The following is a 25,000-nucleotide window of genomic DNA, read 5'->3' on the forward strand; positions in this document are numbered from 1 at the left end:
AGGAGAAACAGACTGACAAACACAGAGAAATGGGAAAAATTCCCTCACACAGAAAAAAAAAAAGATATATAAAAAATTATTATTATTATTATTATTATTATTATTGTTGTTGTTATTATTATCATTATTATTATTATAGTAATGATGATAATAGTAATATTAATAGCAATAATAATATTAATAGCAATAATAATGATGATAATAAATAAAGCTCTTTGTCGCAAGGTAAATTCAAGGCTAAAATAGCAAAAGGCGAGGCATTGCCGGGGGGGGAGGTCAGGGGAGTAGGGGAAGAGGGGGAAGGAGGGGCGGTGGGAGAAGTAGGGGGGAGATGAAGATAGGGAAAGGTGGGGAGGAGGAAGGGGGTTGGGGGGGGGAAGGTAGGGAAGAGGGGGTGATGAAAGGTGTGAAAGAGGGGAGTTGGGGCAGAAGGTAGTGGGGAGGAGGGGGGTTGGGGGAAGTGAGGGGAGGAGGGGAGGGGAGGGGAAGGAGTTGCGTGTTTGAAGCATACATCAGCACTGCAGTCTCAAGGGATTCTCATGTCAATCTTTTTTTTTTTTTTTTTTTTTTTTTCAGGTTTGTTTGCATTTGTCTGATTGATACGTCGGTGAAGTTAGTTCCCTTAGATGTCTTATTTTTTATTATTATTATTATTATTATTTCTTTGATGTCGGGTATTGGCGTTTTTTTTTCTATTAAGTGTGAATTATTGTCGGTTTTTTGGTGATTTTTTGTGATTTATATGTATATATATGTTCTTATTTTTTTCTCTCTTTCTCTCTCTCTCTCTTCTTCCTCTCTCTCTTTCTCCTCCCTCAGTCATCTCCCCCTTCTCTCTCTCTCTCTCTTTCCTTTCTCTCTCTCTCCCCTTCTCTTCTCCTCTCTCTCTCTCTCTCTCTCTCCCTCTCTCTCTCTCCTCTCTTCTCTTCTCTCTCTCTCTCTCTCTCGTCTCTCCTCTCTCTCCTCTTCTCCTCTCTCTCTCTCTCCTCTCTCTCTCCTTTCTCTCCTGCTCTCTCTTCCCCTCTCTCTCTCTTTCTCTCTCTCTCTCTCTCTCTCTCTCTCTCTCTCTCTCTCTCTCTCTCTCTTTCGCTCTCTCTTTCTCTCGCTCTCACTCACTGTCTCTCTTTCCTTCTCTGCCTCCCTCTCCTCCTCCTCACTCCTCCTCTCTTTCTCTCTCCCTTCTCATTCTCCCCCTTCAATTTCTTTTCTCTCCCGTGCATGAATAGTCAGTTTTTGCTTTCAAAAAAAAAGAGAAGAACACACGCAGAAAGAAGGAAGGAAAGAAGAAAGAGAAGTAAAGAAGGGAAAAAAGAAAGAGAGAAGGAAACAGAGATAAAGAAAGAAGGAGAGAAAGAAAGTAGGAGAGAAAGAGAGTTAAATAAAGAAAGGAGAGGGAAAGAAAAGAAGAAAGAGAAAGGAAGAGAGAAAGAAAGAATAAAGAAGGGAAAGAAAGAAAGAAAGAAATAACAAAAAAGAAAGAAAGAGAGAGAGAAAGAAAATGAATCAGAAAAAGAGAGACAGAGAGAAAGACAGAAAATAAGTACTCCATTGTCCTAATTGGGGAAGGGGGGGAGGTGGGAGGAGGGAAGGAGCAGACTAAAGGAAGGACAGGAGAAAATGGGAGAGAAAAGAGGTGGGAGTGGAAGGGAGGAATAAGAGGAAGGAGAGAGATAAAACGAAGGGGAAAAAAAGTTAGAAGAACAGGGAAGAGAAGAAAAGGGGAAGAAGAGAAAGGAGAAGAAGGGAAAAAAATGTAAGAAAATAGAAAAGAAGAGGAGAGGCGAGAAGGGAGAAGGAGAGATGGAAAGGGGAATAGGGAGGGAAGGTTAAGAGAGAGGAGAGATGGAAAGGGGAATAGGGAGGGAAGGGAGAAGAGGAGGAGAGACGGAAAGGGGAATGGGGAGGGGAGAGTTAGATATGAGGGGGTGGGGGGGGATCCCGTGGGCGGAGGTAGGCGGAGCAGCTGTTCATTCCCGAGCCGGTCGTGGGCGGGCGCTGGGTGGGCTAAGGTGTTGAGGAATGCAAGAAGTTGCAACAGCTGGTGCAACGGGCGGGGGGGAGAGGGGGGGGCAGAGGGAGATAAGGTTGGGGTGGAGGGGGAGATAGGGGGGAGAGGAGGAGGAGGAGGAAGGGGAAGTAGAAAATAGCGAGAAAAGAGGAAGAAAAGTGTTGATAATAAGAGGAATGGAAATGAAAATATGGAAGACACACACACACACGCACACAAACGCACGCACAACACACCACACACACACACACGCACACAAACGCACGCACACACACACACACACACACACACACACACACACACACACACACACACACACACACACACACACACACACACCACACACACGCACGTACGCACGCCTCACGCACGCACCCCCCCCCCCCCTACACACACGTGGATTCCAAAGTAAATTCCCAATCGTTTCGGATCTTTCGCGACCTTGTTGAAACGAAACCTCGGAATTCTATGCATGAAATTGAAGCCTTTTAATTGTGTAAATTTGTATCCCATTATTCGGATGGGAAAAAAAAAATTGTTTCTGCCTCATAATGGCTATGTTTTTTTGTTGTTGTTTTTTTCAAACAGCATAATCTATCTGGGTCATTTGTTAGCGCGTTCTGTTAATAATATATCGGTTTTCTGCGCCGGACGATTTATGGAGATGGTTCTTTCTCTCTCTCTCTCTCTCTCTCTCTCTCTCTCTCTCTCTCTCTCTCTCTCTCTCTCTCTCTCTCTCTCTCTCTCTCTCCTCCCGTCTCTTTATCTCTCACTCTCTCTCCTCATCTCCTCTCCTCCTCTTTCTCCATCTCTCCTTTTCACTCCCCCCCTTTCTCTCTCTCTCTCTCATTCTGTTTCTTGTGCTTCTCTCTCATTTTTCTCTCTTTCTCACTCCCTCTCCTTCCGTTCATGTTTTGTCTGTCGTAATATTTCATCATAAATTGCATTGGGAAAGAAAATTAAAATCAAATTGTCTGATTAAAAGTGAACCAATGTAATTTTTATTACTGAAAATTACAAAAAAGTGTAATGATAAGAAATAAAGAAATGAGACCATGAAATAAAATGAAAAAAATGTAATGCCAAGTGTTTTTTCTTCTTCTCCTTTTTAGTAATGGAAAAAAGAAATGTAATGAGCAAAAATATTTATTTTATTCAGATCTGTATCAGCGTAGAAAATGTTTATTGAAATTATTTTACAACGAGTGATGGTCAGTTTATAAAGTGTTGCTGAATAAGAGCTTTTATAAAAAAAAAAAATGTGTGTGTGTGTGTGTGCATTATTGTTATTGTTATTATTATTATTAATAATAATATTGTTATTATTATTATTATTATTATTATTATTATCAATCATCATCATCATCATCATTAAATTTAATATTAAGATTGTTATTATCATTATTACTGTTATCATTATCGTTACTGATATTATTATTATTATTTATTATTATTATTATTATAGTAGAAGTAGTAGAAAAAAATAATATTTGCGTTTAACATTAAAAAAAAATACTTTCAAGGTACATTCAACTGAAACCAATTTTATCGGAATACTGGCTCTGTTAATTGATCAGAACCAATCAAATCTGAATTTTATTAGGTAACACGTATACCTGTTTTTATCCCCCCCCCCCACCACCCTGCATTTCTCTTAAAGCTGTTTCTGTGGTTTCAGTTTCCCTCCCTCACTTTTCCCCACCTTCCGCTCATCTTCCCCACCTTCCTCCATTTTCCCCCACCTTCCTCCATTTCCCCCCCACCTTCCTCCTCTTTCCCCCCACCTTCCTCTACTTTTCCCCCACTTTTCCCCCACCTTCCTCCATTTTTCCCCCACCTTCCTCTATTTTCCCCCCACCTTCCTCCATTTTCCCCCCACCTTCATGTTTGTCCCTGTTACATCCTCCCCCCATTGCTAACGCTATTCTCCCACACCGTTCCCTCCTCCCCCTACATCACCCTCACCCCCACATCCCCCTGTTCCCCTCACCCCCACCTCCGTTCACCCCCTTCCCCTGTTGTTAACTCCCCCCCCCCCCCCCGCCTTCACCTAGCTACTTCCCCCTTCTTTTTTGGGGAAAAAGGAGACATGAAGAGAAGGTCGACTAAATATTGACAAAAGGAAAATTGGATAATTATCTTTAAATTTTGTTTCGTTTGTTTGAACTAATTTACCTATTCAGCATTTGTTTGTTTGTTTGTTTGTTTTTCGTTTGTTTTTCATCATTAGTTTGTCGTATGAATTTTATGTTTATAAAGTTGGTATTATGTACATCCTTTTTTTTTTTTTTTTTTTTTTTTTTTTGTGTGTGTGTGTGTGTGTGTGTGTGTGTGAATAGTAATCTAACTTCTATTTATTGCAAAGTATATTTATTTAAGACGATTTTTAACGAACGCATTGCAAATATTTGTATAAAGTCGAGTGGAATAAAATATATTGAGGTTTATATAGACCTATCTAAAAATTTTAAGCCCATTTCAGAGATTTTGACCGGTTTTTGATGTATTTTGAAACAGATATTAGTTCGAAAAAATGTTAGAAAAAATAATCATTTAGTCCTAGTTTATTTATTTAATTTACGTGGCCTGTGTTTGTGTGTCATTTTCATTATTAGCATTTGTATATGTTTACGAAAGTAAGGAGAAGCTGAATATCTGCTTATTGGAGACAAACTTCGATTTTTAGATGCTTATAGACTTAATTTTTTTATTTTGTTAATTCGATGTCTTATTCTCTCTCTCTCTCTCTCTCTCTCTCTCTCTCTCTCTCTCTCTCTCTCTCTCTCTCTCTCTCTCTCTCTCTCTCTCTCTCTCTCTCTCTCTCTCTCTCTCTTTTGTTCTTTTTCTTCAAACTCGTTATCATGATTTTCTTTGAAACCATTATTTCCGTTCATTTTAGAATTTTTTAAACCTTTTTTCTTTTCATTTCTTTATTCCTCTGTTCTCGGAAATTTCGTGTTTTCACTTCTTTTTTTTTCGTTTTTCCCTGTTTTTCTTTTTTTTTTCTTTCCTATTATCTTTCGTTCATTTTTGTTCCCCGTCTGTTTTCGGTCATTTATTCACTTATTTATTTAGGTTTCTCTTTTTTTCTTCTTCTTTTTTTTCATTTCCCTGTTGTAGGTTAAATTTGATTTTGCTTTTTTTTCGTTTCTCTTTCTTTATTTTTTTGTGTCCCCGCACATTTGTAAAGTCGTCTAATTTTTCTTTTCATTGATTTTTTTTTTTTTTTCATTTCATTATATTCAATTTTTCTTTCTCTCTTTTGAACAGATTTTTGGTATTCTCTCTCTCTCTCTCTCTCTCTCTCTCTCTATATCTATATCTCTCTATATATATATATATATATATTATATATATATATATATAATATACATACGTACATACACACCACACACACATCGCTCTCTCCCCTCTTCTCTCTCTCTCCTCTCTCTCTCTCTCTCTCTCTCTCTCTCTCTCTCTCTCTCTCTCTCTCTCTCTCTCTCTCTCTCTCTCTCTCTCTCTCTCTCTCTCGCTCTCTCTCTCGCTCTCTCTCTCTTCTTCGTCTGGCTTCGGTAATTTCGTATTCTCACTTGAACCTTTTTTTTTCCATTTCTTAAATTTTCTTTCAATCTTTTTCTTTTCTCTTTTCTTCCTTTTTTCGGCCAAATCTTCTTTTATTTTATTTTCTGTGTTTGAGACCGTCAAAAAAAAAAAGAACATCCTACTTTTTTCCCTCTTTTTTGAGATTAGATTCGAACCCAAGACACCCCCCCCTCACCACCAACACCACCCCCTTTCTTCTCTTCCTTTTTTTCTTTTGTTTTTTGTTCCTTTCTTTCCCCTCTCTTCTCTCTCTCTCTTCCTTTCTCTCCGTCTGTTCTCGACAATTTGGTGTTCTCTCGTGGACGTTACGCGAGCATGCGCAGTCACGCACGCCTGAACGCACCGCCTCACATGGGTATGCTTGCGTGCGTGACTTGCCTTTTCTTGCGAGTTCTGTCTGGATTATATCTTTCTTTTGTCTGGATTTATTTTCTCGCTCTCTTTTTTTCGTCTCTTTTTTTCTGTACCCCCCCCCCCCCCCCCCCATTTGCTTCTGTTTATTTTCTTTTGTCTTCTGTTTTCTCTCGAGCGCTAGTCGGTGTCGGAAGTCTGGTGTGTGTGTGTGTTTTTTTTTTCTCTCTCTTCCCTTTTTTTGTACTCTTAGTCTCTTTCTTTTTTAGCTCTCCCTTTCTTTTTATCTTTCTTTTTGTATTCTATTTTTCTCTTTATATGCTATCTTTCTCTTTATATTCTCTCTCTCTCTCTCTCTCTCTCTCTCTCTCTCTCTCTCTCTCTCTCTCTCTCTCTCTCTCTCTCTCTCTCTCTTTCTCTCTCGCTCTCTTTGCCTCTCTTTGTCTCTCTTTCCCTTACCTGTTTCTCTTACCCTTTTATCTCATTCCCTCTGATCCCCATACCTTCTTATCGTAATCCACAATCTTATCTTCCGCTCTCGTCTCCCTGTCTTTCTCGCCATCTTGCTCACGTCTTTCCTTCCCTCTCCACTCCCTTATCTTATCCGGCCTTCCTTTAAGGAAAGGGGCGAAGGATAGAAGGGAGGGGAAGGAAAGAGGGAAAATGATATATGTGTTGTGTCGCATGCACCAAAACTCCCCATCTCTGGGATTGTGTATAATGGCGTCCTCTTGCCCTCCTCCCTCAGCCCCCCCCCCCCTCTCTCTCTCTCTCTCTCTCTCTCTCTCTCTCTCTCTCTCTCTCTCTCTCTCTCTCTCTCTCTCTCTCTCTCTCACTTTCACCCTTTCTCTCCATTATTCTTTCACGGTCTCTCCCATTAACGCCAAACCCTCCCCCCTTTCTTTTTTTTCCTGTTCTTTCTCCTTCTCTTCTCTCCTTTTCTCATATTCTGCCTTATTCTCCCCATCTACCTTCTATGCACCGTACGGGAAGTAGCCACCGCATTAACATTTTTTTTTCTCTTTGTCTCTCTCCTTTTCGTTTTTCTCTCATTTCTTATAACCGATTTCCTCTTCCGCACATTACCCCCCCCCCCCCCAAAAAAAAAAAAAAAAAAAACGAAAGATAAAAAATAAATAAATAAATAAAATAACTAAACGCAAACCCTACAAAGGAGACCAGAAACAAAAATAAAGAATTAATCAGCTCGTCGAAAGTTCCCACCAGGGTTTTCTGCACAAGGCGACGCGTCCTCTTGGTCTGTTTTGTTTACATTTCGAGCTCGGTTCCTGCAGCGCCCTGACTCCCGGTGCGATGCAGGCTGGTAACGCACACCCGGGTCTTGCTTCCCCCTCAGTGCACTTGGTCTTGGGAATATGGCATTTTTGGAAGGAGAGAGAGGGAAGGGGTGGTGGTTGGGGATGGGGAGTGGGAAGGTGGGGTGGGGGGGGGTTGGGTGGGGGTGAGGGTGGGGGTGGGTATGTTGGGGTGAGGATGCGGGTGGGTGAGAGTATGGGGAAGGGAGAGGGAGAGGGTGTGGACGAGGATATGTGTGTGTGTGTTTGAGTATGAGTGTGAGTATGCGTGAGTGAGAGCGTGGGAGTGAGAATGAAAATGTGTGTGGGTGTAAGTGACAAAGAAAGAAAGACAAACTAGACAGTAAATAGCCTTAAATTAGCTGATAGATACACATGTGTTACGTCAGTGTGTGCGCATGCGTGTGGATACGTGAGTTTCGCCACGGACACCGATGCCATAGCCGAATGAGAGGATTCGAACGTGGGCGAGTGGTATGATTCACAGGTGACGTCACTCCTTTGCGGCAATGAGAAAAACAATAATAAAGAAAACACGTGGGCAGCGTTGATAAGACTCGACTTCCTGTGGTGTATAAACTTTCTCGGCTGTGTGCAAATTCGGGGGGTCTGCCTGGTCGTTTTAATCTCTCTTTCTGCCTGTCGTGTTTCATTGTCTTTCTCTCTTTCTTTTTCTCTTTTTGTCTGCCAGTTCGTTTCATTGTCTTTATCTTTCTCTTTTTCCTCTTTCTGCCTGTCTCTCTCTTTTCCTCTCTCTCTCTCTCTCTCTCTCTCTCTCTCTCTCTCTCTCTCTCTTCCTCTCCCTCCCTCCCTCTCCCTCTCCTCTCTCTCACTCCCTCCCTCCCTCCGTCCCGCTCCCTCCCTCCCGTCCCGCACCCTCCCTCCCTCCCGCACCCTCTCCCTCTCCCTCTCCCTCGCGGTCACATCTCAACCATCATTCACTCCCTTCCTCGCTCTCTGTCCAGGGCGGTGGGAACAGAGAGGCACGCGACGGGGTGGCTCAGGGGAGAGAGGGAGAGAGAGAGAGAAGGGAGAGAGAGAGAGAGAGAGAGAGAGAGAGATAGAGAGAGAGAGAGAGAGAGAGAGAGAAAGAGAGAGGATTAAAGAGAGAGAAAGGGAGAAAGAGAAGAAAAGGGGGAGAGAGAGAGAGAGACAGAGACAAACAGACGCAGAGAATGGACAGACAGACAGAAAGCGCCCTTGGGTGAGGCAGCGGGGCAAGAGGCTGCTATTTTGTGTACCTGCGATTTGTGCTCAGGATGTCATTGTCTGTTCTTATGGTTAGACTTCTTTGCCGTCTGCGGCCGGGTGTGTGTCTGATTTTTTTTATTATTATACATCATCTCTCCACATCTCTCTGGTCGTCCTCCTCCTCTCTCTCTCTCTCTCTCTCTCTCTCTCTCTCTCTCTCTCTCTCTCTCTCTCTCTCTCTCTCTCTCTCTCCTCTCTCTCTCTCTCTCTCTTTCTATTTCTCTCTTTCTCTCTCTCCATTCTGTTAACCTCTCCCTTTCACTTCTCTTTCTTTTTTACATCAGTATCCCCGTCAGTCTCCCGCCTCTCCCTTCTTCATTTTCCTTTTTCATCTTCCCCTATCCCCTTCCTCTTCCCCATCCCTCCTCTCTCCTTCTTCCCCTATTTACCCATAATGCTTCTGCCATTGAGGTCAATCAAAGCTTCTGACTAATATTTCAATTCCTGTTCTCCATTGTGTTTCCTTGTTTGTGTGTCTGTGTGGATGGATGAATTATAAGACCAGCGCTTACCCATTAGTGACCATTACCCATAATCTAAATGAATTAACTCATTTATCCATTATTGAGAATTACTCATGATCCATTATTTATATGAATTAACCCTTTTATCCATTATGTATTACACATGGGCCATTGATAATTTGAATTAACCGATTTATCTGTTATTGACCATTAGTCATGACCCACAATTCATTTGAATTTACCTCTCCCCCCCCCCCCCCTTCTGAGAAGTATCAGAGAGAATATTATGAATATGATTTTTTTTTTTTTTTTTTTTTTTTTTTTTTTGGAAATTGATTTTTTTTTTCGGTTTTGTCATATATTTTTCTCATTTTCTCTTTTTTTTCTGTCTTGCAGATTGATGATGAGAGAAGGAAGAAGGAGAAGAAAAGAGGGGAGCCCCTTATTCCTCACCCACTCGCCCCCTCTTGTTTAGAAATGAACTCGGAGTATGTCATTATGAAAAGAATTTCTCTAACTGATCAGGTGAATTCAAAAATCCTCCGGAAAGGAAAAGTCGTTAACTGGCTCGTTTCAAACTAGCGATTTCTAACCTAACGGCCAACAAAAGAGAGAAATAAAAACAAGCAAACAAAGCAGCTAGTTTACTAGTTCGTTTCATTCTCCTCCTCCTCCCCCCTCTTTCCCTCTCCCTCCCCCCCCCCCCTTCGGTTCCCTCTTCCTCCTTCTCATTCCTTCCTCCTCTTCCTCTTCCCCCTTCATTCTTTTCCCTCCCCCTTCCCCCCTTCTTCCTCTCCCCCTCTCCCTCTTCCCTTTCTCCTCCCACCCCTCCCCTCTCCTCTCCCCTCCATATCCTTTCCCCCCTTTCCTCTCCCCCTCCCCCCTTCCCCTCTCCTCCTCCCCCTCCCCACCTTCCCCATCCCCACTCCCCTCTCCCCCTCCCCCCACTACCCACCCACGCCTCCCGCCCCTGCCCATCACCCCGGCGTCACACCTGCGAGGGCGCCCACCTGTTCAAACACCGCTCAGCCCACGTCGGTATAGCGGGTGGCGGAGAGTTCCTAGAGGCTGTGGGCGTAAGGCTGTGGGCGTAGAGCGTGGGCGTGGGGCTTGTGGGCGGACACGAGCAGCGCCAAATATGGAGGTAAGTTTGCGCGTTTATGTTTTTTTTTTTTTTTTTTTTTTTTTTTTTTTTTTTTTTTTAGCTTTGTTGGATTGGGGTGGGGGTGGGGGTGGGTGTCCATAGGGGGTAGGGGTAGGGAAAGGGGTAGCGGGATTTTTTTTTCTCTATTTTCTTTTCTATTTTTTTATGTGTTTTTTTCGGGGAGGAGTTTTTTTTTTCTCTTTTTTTTTCTTTCTTTCTTTTCTTATCTTTGTTTTCCTGATGCGGATTTAAGAGGATACTGAACAAACATCGCGCCAAGCGGGTTCGTTCTTTTAATTTCTTTGTTCCTTCTCATTGTGCTTTTCTTCTTCTTCTTCTTCTTCTTCTTCTACTTCTTCTTTTCCTTTCATTTCTCTACATCCGTCATCATTTTCTTCATCCCTCTTTGCTTTACCTCTCTCTCTCTCTCTCTCTCTCTCTCTCTCTCTCTCTCTCTCTCTCTCTCTCTCTCTCTCTCTCTCTCTCTCTCTCTCTCTCTCTCTCTCTCTCTCTCTCTCTCTCTCTCTTTACATCCGTCCCCCTACTCTTCCTTCTTCATCATCATCTTCATCTTATTATTGTTGTTGTTATTTTTATTATTACTTAATGATAATTGTTTTTATTGTTATAAGTTATCTATTATTATTATTATTATTATTATTATTATTATTATTATTATTATTATGAGTTATGCATTATTGATCATTATTTATATTTAATGTGTTATTGATAGTCCTAGTGTTTATATTAGTAGTAGTATCAAAGGTAATCATCATCATGACTATTATTGTTATCAATTCATGTTCTTGTTTTCTCTCTCCCTCTCCCTCCCTTCCTCCTCCCTCCCCCTCCCCCTCCTCCTCCTCTCCTCCTCCTCCTCCTCCTCCTCCTCCTCCTCCTCCTCCTCCTCCTCCTCCTCCTCCCCGTCCCCGTCCCCCTCCTCCCTCCCTCCCTCTCCCCCTCTCCCCTTTTTATCTCTGCGTTGCTAAAATAAATCTATCTCCTGTATATTTGTTGCACGATAGCGGTTGAAACTGGTTCGGAACTTTTGGTGATAATAATGCAAGTTGCGATAGTGCATTGATAATGATAGTAATTATGGTTGTGAAAGAGATACGAAAGGATAGGGAAAAAATGTTCCACCGGATGTTACCTCAACAAAGTCCATTCTCCTTGCACGCTACCTTCCCTTTCGACTGTCCGCGCACAAAAAACAAAACTGGACATACGTTTGTATTTATGAATACGTATAGGCAAATATATGCATGTTATTCTGTGTGTGTGTGTGTGTGTGTGTGTGTGTGTGTGTGTGTGTGTGTGTGTGTGTGTGTGTGTGTGTGTGTGTGTGTGTGTGTGTTTATGTACATACATACATACATGTATATGTGTATGTATATAATTTATTTATTTATTTATATAAAAGTATGTATATATTTATATATGGATTTATTATATATTTATATGTGTATTTATATATATTTATATATGGATTTATATGTATATTATTTATATATGTGTTTATATATATATATATATATATATATATATATATAATGTATGTATGTATGTATGTATACCTCTATATACATACCTACATAAACCTATGTAACTGACAGAAAACTACTTTGTATAACGTAGAAAAAATAAAAAGCGTAATTTCACGTGACAAATGACAAAAAAATACAAATGAAATTGCTTCAGTGTCTCATAAGGAAGGTGTGTATAAACAGAGGATTGCGTAATTAATTATACGTTCTGCCAATAGATGGCGTTAATCAGCTAATGTGTCTGCTAATGCCATCTGTTGTTCGAGCGCAGAACTTCAACGGGTCTCTCCCTCCTTTGTATAAATATCGATTATTTTTGGATGTGGCAATAATTCTGCAGTCGGGTGCCACATTATCCTTATAATTGTTGTTTTGTTATTATTATTATCTTCATTATCACCGTCATTGTCATTGCCGTTTCTATTTTTCGTCATCATCATTATCAACAATCATCATCAATCATCGTTATTATCATGATCATCTTCATCAGTGTTCATCTAACAGACATCTGACATATGTTTATTAAGTCAAACAATAATTATCTATTTTTCTATCTAACTATTTATCAATATATGTATACCTATCTATTTATCAATATATATATATATATATATATATATATATATATATATATATATATATATACCTATCTATTTACCAAACTATGTATACTTATCTATCTATCATACATATCTATCTATCTATTTACCAAAATATGTATCCTTATCTATATTTTTATCATTATACGTATCTCTATCTACCTATCTATCTATCTATCAGTTCGTCCATCTACTTATCTCTCAACCAATGAAATATTCGCTTCAAGTATGTCTTTTGTCCACAGTCGCTGAAGCAGAGAGAGAAATGGTTATATTTTTGATGTCATTTTTTGGGTATCAATTACTCAGGTCTTGGTTGATTGGTCAGTACCCAGAGGCCCTTGACAATTAAGCGAACTTTGCGGCGTGAGAGAGAGAGAGAGTGAGTGAGTGAGTGAGTGAGTGAGTGAGTGAGTGTGTGTGTGTGTGTGTGAGAGAGAGAAAGTGAGTGCGTGTGTGTGTGTGTGTGTGTGTGTGTGTGTGTGTGTGTGTGTGTGTGTGTGTGTGGAGACTTGCATGCGTATACAAATGTCTGTAAGTTTGTGTGCGAAGGGATGAGGGACATGGTAGAAGGAGGGGTAGGGAGAAAGTGAGGGGGAGGGGGAGGGGGGGAGGGGTGATCAAGCAAGAAAGAGGGGGAGGGAGGGGAGTGGCCTGGCATGGGAGAGAGGGCTGGGGGTAGGGGAAGGGAGGGGAGTGGCCTGGCATGGGAGAGGGGGAGTGGGCCTGGCAGGGAGGAGGGGTAGGAGGGAGTAGCCTGGCATGGGAGAGGGGGGTAGGGGGGGATTGGTATGTCCGGTGCTGCGTCGCTTCGTTGTCCATTGATTTGCCTTCGCTATTTAATTGTTAGGATTATTATTTTTGTTTTCCTTAATTAAATGAGGGAAAAAGGGTCTTTATTTTTAGACAAGCTGCTTTCTTTTCTTGTTCGGTCTGTGTTTAGCATTTTTTAAATCTTTTTATTTCGGGTAAAAAAAAAATGGTGTTGGTGTGGATACGAATATATCGTTTCTTCTCTCTCTCTCTCTCTCTCTCTCTCTCTCTCTCTCTCTCTCTCTCTCTCTCTCTCTCTCTCTCTCTCTCTCTCTCCTCTACTACTACTACTACTGCCCGTACTATATTTTCTCCTGCTTTTCTCGTAATCTTCCTCCTCTTCCCCCTCTTCCTCTCCCTACTCCACCCCCCTCTCCCTCCCCTCCTTCCCCCTCTCCCTCCCCTCCTTTCCCCTCTCCCTCCCCTCTTCCCCTCTTTCCCTCTCCCTCTCTCCCTCTCTCCTCTTCTTCCTCTTCCTTTCCCCCTCTCCCCTTCCCCCCCCCCATCTACAACATCCGTTTATTGCTGATTTCCCAATTCGTATCACAGTCTCGCTTGTTTTATTATTTAGGGAATTTACTTTGACGTCACCCCCCCCCCCGAGCCCCAGTCCAACATGGCGTGATTGGGAATTTCGAAATTTTTGTATACACAGTTTATTGTTATTATTATTATTATTATTATTATTATTATTATTATTTTAGGGGGGGGGGGGTTAAAAGAGAAAAGAGTTATTATTAGTATTTAGATCAACAGCTAAGCTATTATCGTTCGTTCTGTGTGTGTGTGTGTGTGTGTATAGTTGGAGGTGGCGAGGAACGCAGTGTCTCCGCTCTGGTGGCCATTTGTATTCTTGTTCATCACTGTAGCCTTCCCCTCCCCCCCCTCCTACAGCTGCCTCTTCCCCCCTCTCCCCCCCTTCCTACAGCTGCCTCCTCCCCCCTACCCCTTCTTTCCCCCTCCTACAGCAGCCTTCCCCCCTTCATCTGCCTTCCCCTCCCCCTAAAGCCACCCTCCACCTCCCCAACACCCCAAATCGACCCCCCACACACACACCCCAGCTAAATCCCCCCCCTCCTTTCTCCCCCCCCCCAACCCTCGACTCTTGAGCGCCGCCCTGGCCTTCCCATCCCCTCCTTCCCTCCCCCCAATCCCCTTCTTCCCTCCCTATCCTCTCCTGCTTCCCCCCCCCCCCAAAACCCCGTACCCTTTTTCTCATCTTTCTAGTCTTAAATTTTCGTTTATTTATTTATAAAATATATTATTATTATTGATATTACTCATATTGATATCCTGCATCATCATCATCATCATCATCATCATCATCATATTTTATCACTATTGTTGCTAATGTCTGTGTTATCATTATTATTATCATTAATGTTATTATTAGCATACAGGTTCTTATCATTTGTTATTATTGTTCTTTTTATTATTATTATTTATCATTATTATTATTATTATTATTATTATTATTATTATCATTATTATCATTATTCCAGTCTTATCCCACTCGTATATTTCATTTCATTTGTCATGTCAATAAAAAAAAATACTTTGACAGCTGAAATAACGCAAGATATTATGAAAAGGAAATGACGCTGGCAGTTTTCGTCTCATTAATATGATTTTTTTCATCAGAATGGGCGTTGCCATCAGAATTATTTAGAATTATTTAATATTTATCGTTTATTGTGTGTATGCTAATAAACTTCGATGAAATGCGAGGGAATTGTAACGAGGGAATATATTTTATTTATTTATTTTATTATTATTATTATTATTATTATTATTATTATTATTATTATTATTATTTTTATCTTTAGTAATATGAAAATAGTTTTATTGTAATTATTGTTGGCTTTGTTATTGTCCAGTTTTTATTATTTGTATTTGCAAATTTTAGGTTTTGTGACGTCAGAAAAAAATAAAATAAAACGAGGTTTATAAGAAACGACAGAATAAGCAACACATGATAAAGCAAAAGAGGGGGAGGGATAGAGGATAATAAACGAAAAGAAGAAGAAGACATTTTTTATGATAATTTAAAAAGGGAGGAATTATGAAATGCAGAAAAAGGGAATTAGTAATGTAAAATAGTGAAAGAAAGAGGAATGGAAAGAATGAAAAGGAAAGAAAAAAGAAAGAGAAATGACAAAGCGCGTAAATAGAAAAGAATAAATGGAATAAGAAAGACACGTAAATAAAAGAAGGAAGAATGTGCGAAAGGAGGAGGAGGAAGAGACAAGTTGAATAAAGAATGAATAATCAAAGAAGAAAAACAAGGAGAAAGAAGAGGGGAAAACCATTAAATCAAAACATAAAGAAAACAAAAAAAAAGAAAAGAAAGTGGGGGGGGGGGGGGGCGAGAAAAATATCTCTATATTCTAAGAGAAATAGACATAGCAGAGTGGGAAAAATATAAGGAAAGAGAAAAAAAAGATTAAAATATATATACTTTTTCTGAGAGAAAGAGAATAATGAGCAAAAAAGGGAAAAAAGAGAGAGAGAGAAAAAAGATTTTTCTATATATTCTGAGAGAAATGGACACCTCAGCTGAGAGTGAAAAAAATAAGAAAAAAAATATTTATAAAAAAAAATATATATATATATCTATATTCTAAGAGAAATAGACACATCAAGCTCCGAGAAGAAAATAATAATAATAATAATAAGTAAATAGATTAAAAAAACAGGAAAAATATCACTATATTCTGAGAGAAATAGACACATCAAGCTCCGAGAAAAGAACAATAAGGAAACAAAGCAAAAGTAAACAAAAAAAACAGGAAAAATATCACTATTCTGAGAGAAATGGAGACATCAGCTGAGAACCAAGACCGCTGCTTGAGATTCCTCGCCCGTCGTCCTTTCCGTCGACTCGCTGTCTTGCGTCTTAGGGGGGGAGGGGGAGTATGGGATGGGGAAGGGGGGAAGGGAAAGGGGCGTGTGGGATGGGGAAGGGAAAGGGTAGTGTGGGATGGTATGGGGAAGGTGGGAGGGGAGGGGAGTGTGGGGTGGTATGGGGAAGGGGTGTGTGGGATGGGGACGGGAGGGGGGGAGGGAAGTAGAGGGACCACTTGCATTTGTTTTGCGGATGGATGTCTTCGTTGGGGATGCTTGGGTTTGTCTGTCTGTCTGTTTGTTTGTTTTGTGTGTGTTTGTGTTTCGTTACTTAAGGGGTTGCAGTGCCTTGTGGTTTCCTTTGTGTGGCTATCCCTCTATTATTTTTCGTTTTTTTATTCTTTTTCTTTCTTTCTCTTTCTCTTTCTCTTTATCCCTCACTCTTTCTCTTTTTCCCCCCGTTCATTCTTCTCTTCATCCGCTTCTATCTCCCCCTCTTCTTCTCTTCTTTTCTTTCTCCTTTGTTTCTTTCTTTTCGTGTCGTATCCCTTCCTTTTTTTCTTCCAGTCCTTTTCGCTCTTACCCCCTATCTCCCCCTTTCTCTCCTCTCCTCTCACCTCCCCTTCCCTTCCTCTCTTCCTCTCCTCTCCTTCTCTTCCCGTCCTCTCTTCCTCTCCTCTCACCTCCCCGTCCTCTCTTCCTCTCTTCCTCTCCTCTCCCTCTCTTCCTCGCCCTCTCTGTATTCCGCGATTTCTTTTCTGTCCCCCGGTCTCTCCCCCAATCCTCCTCCTCTCCTCATTTCTCCCCCACTTCTCTTCCCCTTCTCTTTCTTCCTCATTTCTCTCCTCCTTTTCTCTCTTCCCACTCTCTCCTTTTCCCGTCTCTCTTCCTGTCCTTCCTCCTCCTCCTCCCCCTCTATCCTCTCTCTCCTTCCCTCTTCCCCTCCCTTTCTCACTCTCCTTTTTCTTTCTCCTTACCCTCCTTTTCTCTCCTTTTCCTCCTCGTTCCCCCTCCTTTCCCTCCTTCCTATCTATCCTTTCACTCCTTCCTCTTTCTCCTTTCCCTCCTCCTCCTCCTCGACGTTTCCTGGAGTCTCGTGTTGTTTCTTCCTTGTAAACCTTCTTTCTTCTTGTGGCGCCTCGGGGCATGTTTCCTCTGAGCCTTCTTGGGAATCTCTCTCTCTCTCTCTCTCTCTCTCTCTCTCTCTCTCTCTCTCTTTTCCTTTTCCTTTTCCTTTTCCACTCTCTATCTCTATCTCGTTCTGTCCCCCCTCTCTCTCTCTCTCTCTCTCTCTCTCTCTCTCTCTCTCTCTCTCTCTCTCTCTCTCTCTCTCTCTCTCTCTCTCTCTTTCTCTCACTCACTCATTCACTCACACACATACACATATACACACACATGTATATGAATCAGAAATTGTCATGTCAAGCACAATTTAGTTTTAGATATATTTGTTCTCGTGTTTTCTTTTTTCTTTTTTGTTCTTTTTATCTTTTTATTTTATTTTCTCTCTTCCTATTCCACGCTCTTGTCTTTTTTCTTTCTTTCTTTTTCCCCCTATTCTTTGCGCAAGTACAATGCTCTTCCAGGAAGTGTGTGTGTGTGTGTGTGTATGTGTGTGTGTGTTTGTGTGTGTGTGTGTGTGTGTGTGTGTGTGTGTGTGTGTGTGTGTGTGTGTGTGTGTGTGTGTGTGTGTGTGTGTGTGTGTGTGTGTGTGTATGTGGTGTGTGTGTGTGTGGTGTGTGTGGTGTGTGTGTGTGTAGTGTGTGTGTGTGTGTGTGTGTGTGTTGTGTGTGTGGTGTGTGTGTGTGTGTGTGGTGTGTGTGTGTGTGTGTGTGTGTGTAGGAGGAGGAGAAGGAGAAGAAGGAGGAGAAGAAGAAGAAGGGGAAGGGGAATGGGGGGGAAAGAGAATAGCAACGATTAAGGGGATAAGTAAAGTAGAAGAAAAGAGACGAAGAAAACAAGAAATTGGAGCAAGAATAGAGAGTAAAAAGAATTTCAAAAAAAAAAAAAGTAAAAAGAATTAAAAAAAAAAAAAGATGCAAAAAAAAAATTCCTTTCTCCCCCCCCCCCCTAGCCCCCTAAAAAAAAAAGTATGAAATTAACGTATTTGCACACACTATGCCGCGAAGGAGAGAGGGAAATGTTTGACGTCAAATATGGAGAGTAAATGCAAACAGGAGTTGGAGAGTGATATATCCTTCGTCCTTGAAGGGGGGGAGGGGGAAAGGGGAAGAGGGGAGGAGGGAGTGGTAGGGGAAAGGGGAAAGGAAGGAAGAGAGAAGGGGGAAAGGGGGAGGAGGGAGGGAGGGGGGAAGGAGGAGTGTGAGGGGAAAAGGGGAAGAGGAAGGGAGGAGGAGAGGGGAAAAGAGGGCTGGGAGGGGGAAAGGGGGAGGAGGAGAGAAGGAAGGGGAAAGGGGGAGAAATGAGTAGGGAAGGGGGAGGGGAGGGGGAGGGGGAGGGGAATCCTAGGTAGAAGATGGTGTTCGTCCTTTTAATCTTTTCCCATTTCCTTCATTTCTTTTTATTTCCCTTTTTTTCTCTCGCTTCAATTCCCTTTTTTCAATATTCCTTCGTTTTTTTTTAAGTTCCCGTCTTTTTTTCTTTTTTTTCAGTCTTCTCCCCCCCCCTCCCCCTTTATTTTCCTTCCCCTTTTTTCTACTATCTCCTCGTTTCATTTTTTTTATTAATATTATTATTATTATTATTATTATTATTATTATTATTATTATTATTATTATTTCTTGAAAAATATCTTTTTAAATCTGTTTTTTAATCTTTTTCTCTCTCTTTCAGGTAAGATCATCAGAATCGTCTTTCAAAATTTGGGAGAGATGACGTCACACCCCTCCCCCTCCCCCCGCTAAAATTGTGAGTTCTTAAAAAAAAATAGTTATAATAAATACATTTTTTCTTGTAGTAAAAGGAAGGTTTGTAAGTAAATGTGTAAGTAATTGATGTGTGTGTGTGTGTGTGTGTGTGTGTGTGTGTGTGTGTGGGGTGTGTGTGTGTGTGTGTGTGTGTGTGTGTGTGTGTGTGTGTGTGTGTGTGTGTGTGTGTGTGTGTGAGGGTGGGTGTGGGTTTGGGTGTACGAATCATCCCCGTTTTCACCCTAAACTCTTCTTCATCCTTTTAACATTCATTCTTCACCCTAAATTCTTTTTTTTTCACTTCTCACCCATCACCCTAAATTTTTTCACCCGTAACCCTTCACACTTCACCCTAAACCGTTTCTCACCCTTTACCCTAAAGACCTATTCAGCCTCGTCCCTTCATCCTAAACCCTTTTTCACCCTTCCTCATCCTTCACCCTACTCACCCTTATCCTTCCATCCTTCATCTTAAAACCATCCTTACCCTTCACCCTTCTTAACCCTTCCTCACCCTTAATCCTTCTTCACCCTTCACCCTATACCCTAAACCCTAAACCCCTCTTCACCCTAAACCCTACACCCTAAACCATACACCGTAAGCCCTACATCCTAAACCATACACCCTAAGTCCCTCTTCACCCTACACCCTACACCCTAAGTCCCTCTTCACCCTACACCCTTCACCCTACACCCTAAACCCCTCTTCACCCTCGAACCGGCGCGGGCAAGAGCCTTAGACCGAATCTTCTTGGAAACAGACAAGCGAGCGTGCCTTTGCGGTGCAAGCAGTCGATAATCAGGTCTTAGTGTCTGTGCCTTCGTGTGCTGTGTGTCTGTTTGTGTCTGTCTGTTTGTTTGGCTCGATTGTCTTGTCTTCGTTGGGGTATTGGGTAGGGGTTGTGGAGAGGGTGGGGGTAGGGGGGGAGTAAGGGGGTGAGGAGGGTGTGTGTGTGTGTGTGTGTGTGTGTGTGTGTGTGTGTGTGTGTGTGTGTGTGTGTGTGTGTGTGTGTGTGTGTGTGTGTGTGTGTGTGTTTCTAATTTTTTTTGGCTGCGTGGGAGTTTGTTGTCATACAGTATGTGCGTGTGTACGTATATGTGTACTTTCGTGTGTATGTGTACTTACGTGTGTGGAGAAAGAGATGAAGGAGAATCAGAGAAAGATTTCAGGGGAGAGAGAAAGAATAGGAAGAAAGAGGAAGAAGAAGAGAAACAGCAGAGGGAGGAGAAGGGGGAAAGAAGAGGTAAATGATAAAAAATAAAAGGATAAAGGGGAAGGGGAGGAGGAAAACGTGATTGGGAAAAGAAGGAAGAGAAGGAGGAGGAGAAGATGAAGGGAAGAATAACACGATGACGATGAGGAGGAAGAGGATAAGGATGATGAAAAATGAGTGTAAGGAATAATCTTAAAGAAGAATAAGAGGAAAGATAAAGAGGAAAAGAATTAAGAAAATGAGGAGGAGAAGAAGGAAGAGAAGGAGGAGGAGGAGAAGAAGGAAGAGAAGAAGGAGGAGAAGAAGGAAGAGGAGGAGGAGGAGAAGAAGAAGGAAGAGGAGGAGGAGGAGGAGAAGAAGGAAGAGAAGTAGGAGGAGGAGAAGGAAGAGAAGGAGGAGGAGGAGGAGGTGAAGGAGGAGGAGAAGCAGTGAGGTTGGTGGAGGTGGCGAGGGAGCTCATGGAAGCGTTGATCATTCTGTGCAGGTGGTGTTGGGGGGGGGGGATGGCTGACTCATTGTTGATCTTGTGCTCTCTCACCCTGTACCCTTTCCTCCCTCCGTCTCCTCTCTATCTCCTCCCCTCCCTTTCTCTTCTTCTCCTTTCTATCTCATTATCCCTCTATTTCCTTCCCTCTCTCCCCTCCTTCTTTCTCTATCTATTTCCCTCCCTTTCTCTCATTATTCATCTATCTATCTATTTCATTCCCTCCCTCTCTATCTATCTATTTATCTATCTCATTCCCTCCCTCCTTCTCTCTCTATCTGCTTCCCTCCCTCCCTCCCTCCTTCCCTCCTATTCCCCGCCCTCCCTTTCTATCTCTCTCCTTCGCTACTCGCCCTCCTTCGCCTCCTACTGGTGCTGCTGCGTTCTCCCTGTCTCTCCCTCTCCCCCTCTTTTTCCTAAATTGTCTCCCTCCCTTATTCAGCTTTCTTTTTCCTCCTCCTCCTCTCTCTCTCTCTCTCTCTCTCTCTCTCTCTCTCTCTCTCTCTCTCTCTCTCTCTCTCTCTCTCTCTCTCTCTCTCTCTCTCCTCTCCCCCCTCCTTCCTTCCCTTACATGATCCTCTTCCTTCCCTAACCCCAGTTCCTCCACTCCCTGCCCCCACTTCTCTCCCCCCCAACTCCCCTACTTCCCTCTCCCCCATCCCTCTCACTTCCTTCACCCTCAGCTCCTCCACTTCCCTCTCCCCAACTCCCCTCTTCCCTCTCCCCAACTCCCCCCTTTCCCTCCTCCATCATCCCCCTCCCCCCGCCACCATCCCTCCATCTTGGTAGCATCATCATCTCCCGCGTGGCTTCGTGATGACACTCCGTCGGCGGATGGTTTGCTGCTGTGACGTCACTCGTTTTTGAAAGGGGAGGGAGGGAGGGGGGAAGGAGGGAGGGAGGGAGGGGGAGAAGAACTTTTTGTTTATCTTTTTTTATTTCATTTTTATTTTGTCATAATTTTTGGTTGTGTTGTCAATTTTGGATATTTTGTGTTATTATTTACCTAATGTTTTATTTTGTTTCGTTTTATTTGATTGTTTCTTGTTTTGTTGAGGGGGTGATTTATATATATATATATATATATATATATATATATATATATATATATATATATATATATATATATATTAATGATTTTTTTTTCACTTAATCTTGCAGATGCATTTGAAGATAGACGGTTTTTTTTTCTCCTTTCTTTACTTTTATTTATATATTTATTTATTTATTTTTTGCATTATTGCTTGTTTATTTGAAGAAAAGTTTATTTGTTTATAAGATTTTTACAAATGTCTATTGGATGTAACATCTCATCCCCCCCCCGGCTATTTTCTCTCCCTCCTAGCCCCATGTTCTCTATCCATTAACCCCTAGCCACTCGTCCTACCTTCCTTCTCTCCCTCCCTTCCTCCCTTCCTCTGCCCTTTTCTCTGCCTCTTTCTCTTCCCTTTCTTCTTTCTCCTCCTCTTTCCTCTTTTTCTTTCTTATATCTTCTTTCTCTTCCCTTTCCCTTTCCTCGTTGTCTTCCCCTTCCCCTGTTCCCCTACCCTTCCCTAAGCCCTTATTCTTGCCCCCTCCTTGTAACCCCTTTCTCTTCCCCTCCCTTTCCCCTCGTCCCGAAAGTCCCCTTTATCCCCTACCCATTAACCCCAGCCTGTACACGCCCACGCTGCGCCCACGCACCCTATCCCTCTACACACGCCCACGCTACGCCCACACACCCCTTCGCCCACATACCCCAGTACCCACGCCGGAGACGCCACCACTAGCATCCATCCCCGGCCGGCAGCAGCATCCCTCTATCCCCTCTCACTCCCCCTTCTCCCCCCACTTCCCCCTCCCCCATCCCCTCCCCTTCCCCCACCTCCCCCCCCACTTCCCTCTCCCCCATCCCCTCTCACTCCCCCTTCCCCCACATCCCTTTCCCCCTCCCTCTAACCTCCCCCATTTCCCCCAACTGCATCTCGACGTCTCCAGATGAGCGTCTTGTTGGAGGCTGCGGGAGACCAGTGGGCGGGGGGGGGGATGATGTTGGCTCTGGATTTTCATGCGTTTGTTTGTTTGTTTGTTTGTTTGAGCGTTTGTAATTGTGTTGCATTCTATGACCTTTTTTGCTGTTATTTTTATCATCATCATTTTCTTCTTTATCTTATTATTGGTGATGTTGTTAATGTTGTTATTATAATTATTATTATTATTATTATTATCGTTATCATTAATATTGTTCCGTATGTTCTCTCTCAATCTCTTTTTCCTTAGTTAGCTTCTTCTTCGTCTTCTTAAATTTCAGTCTGCTTTTCCTTCCCGTTTCCTTTTCCTTCTTCGTTGCGTCATCAAAGGAAATTGAGAATAGAAGAAGAGGAAAGGAATGAGAGAGTGAATTAATGAAAGGAAAAATAGACTAGATAAAGACAGAATCGAGGAGGAAGGAAAAAAGGAGACGGGGGAGGGGAAGAAACGGGAGAATAGGGAGAAAGAAAGAGGAGTGGATAAGAGAGGAAGAGGAAGATTTAGCTAAACCTGGAATAATGATAGTGATAATAATCATAATAACACATGATAATAATGATGATAGTAATAATGACGATAAAGCTGATAGAAAATGATAATTTGAAGTATCATAATATCTGTAATATTGCTATTAATAATGTTAATAATGATAGTAAAATAAAAAGAGAAATACTACAGTTGATAGTATAATAATGGCATTGATGTCAATAATAGTAATAATTAGCTGACTATTGAAAAATAAATAAAGATAAACTACAAATAGAGTAAATAAAATTGAATACCGATATGAGTAATACCAATAAAAAATTGAAAGCTAAAATACGGGAAATATTCCCGTTTTCTCTCTCGTTGTCAACACAAGCCGTTTTCTATCGCCGCAAACACAAGCCCCGTTTTCTATCTTGCCGTAAACCCAAGTCCCGTTTTCTCTCTCGTAAACACAAACTCCGGTTTCTATCACCGTAAACAAGCCTCGTTTTCTCTCGTCGTAAACACAAACCTCGTTTTCTATCTCTCGCCATATACACAAGCCTCGTTTTCTATCTCGCCGTCAACACAAGCCCCGTTTTCTAAGCGCGGTGTCCCTAAGAGATATACAAGACCTCAAATTACTTGCGACCTCTATGTAATTTGCATAAAGATTGACAGTCATTAGGCTAAAGTGCGCCTCAGTAATAATCCTTAAATATTGCGGAGATAGGAGTGCCTGTGCTCTATCTTGGGCGCCCTTTAAGAAAGCTGTAAGATGGTGTAAGATTAAGATTTTTTTTTTTAAGACGGTGTTAGGTTATCTGTCTTTTTTTATTTGTCTGTTTGTTATGTGTGTTTCTAGTTATTTGTTGTGTGTGTGTGTGTGTTTTATAAAATGCACTTATGAATAGTCAACATTCTCTCTTTTGGGTCTGAGAATTGCTAGTAAAATTGCTAGTAAAAGAGAGAAAGGAAAAGATGTTGGCTTAGTATGAGGCATTGTGTTTATGTTTTTTCCCATTCACCCCTCTCCTCCCTCCCTCCCTTCTCTCCCTTTCCAACTCCCTCCCCCTCTCATCCCCCTTTCCAAGTCTCCCTCCCTCCCTCCCTCCCTCCCTCCCTCCCTCCCTCCCTCCCTTCCTCCCTTCCTCCTTCCTCCTCCCCTCCCTTCCTCCCTTCCTCCTCCCCTTCCTCCTCCCCTTCTTCCTCCCCTTCCCCCTTCCCTCCCCCCTCTTCCAACATGGAAATAATTACAAGGTTAATAATTGGCATTTCGTGACAGTTTTCGAAACACGAAATTTACGAACGGCCTCTGTACGCTGTGTTATTTACGTCGGTTGCAGCTAGGATATTCCGTTCGATTTTCTGCAGCATTTCCCGGGTGTGTGTTGGGGGGATGGTGGGGAGGGGGTGGGGGAGGGGAGGGGAGAGGGTAGGGGTAAGGAAGGGGAGACGGGAGAGGGGAGGGGTGAGGGAAGGGAGGGGATTTACAGCTTTACAGCGGCGTAAATGGCAAAGTTATTTGATAATCTGGTGCAAAATAATGGGTTTCTGATGCTTAAAAATGCAAATATCCAGGCTGGATTTTTTAAAAGGGGGAAGGAGGGTTAGGGAGGGAGGTGGAGGTGAGTTTTTTCCTCTTTTATTTGTAAAAAAAATATATATATATATATATATATATGAATATTGTGAGTGTATTTTTTTTTTTTTTTTTCAATCGTTTGTCTGTTTTTGATGTCGTTCTCGTTTTTGTTATTGCTTTTGTCGTTGTTAATATTATCATTACATTGGTATTAATGTTGCTATAGTTACTAATATCGTTATCGCTGCTATTAATATCATTTTCATCATCATTATCACTAATATTGTTTTTACTCTCATCATCATCATCATCATCATCATCATCATCATCATCATCATCGTCATCATCAATAATCATCATATATTTTACTCTGCCTTCGTGTTCGAAATCGGAATAGAGAGGAGAATTAGAGAGAGAGAAAAAAAAAACACAGGAAAAGAAAGGGGAGAA

At 42.0% G+C, this 25,000-nt stretch overlaps 1 long non-coding RNA gene across 1 annotated transcript in view; it reads left to right on the plus strand.

Annotated features, from left to right (window-relative positions):
• LOC119584320 overlaps positions 1-25,000 on the plus strand; it is a 67,784-nt gene that overhangs the window by 19,877 nt on the left and 22,907 nt on the right. Inside the window, exon 3 of the long non-coding RNA XR_005229798.1 lies at positions 9,372-10,119. This is a non-coding gene — a long non-coding RNA (uncharacterized LOC119584320). The remainder of the gene's footprint in view (positions 1-9,371; positions 10,120-25,000) is intronic.

This window comes from Penaeus monodon, chromosome 18, assembly GCF_015228065.2.
Source record: "Penaeus monodon isolate SGIC_2016 chromosome 18, NSTDA_Pmon_1, whole genome shotgun sequence".
Classification (NCBI taxonomy): domain Eukaryota; kingdom Metazoa; phylum Arthropoda; class Malacostraca; order Decapoda; family Penaeidae; genus Penaeus; species Penaeus monodon.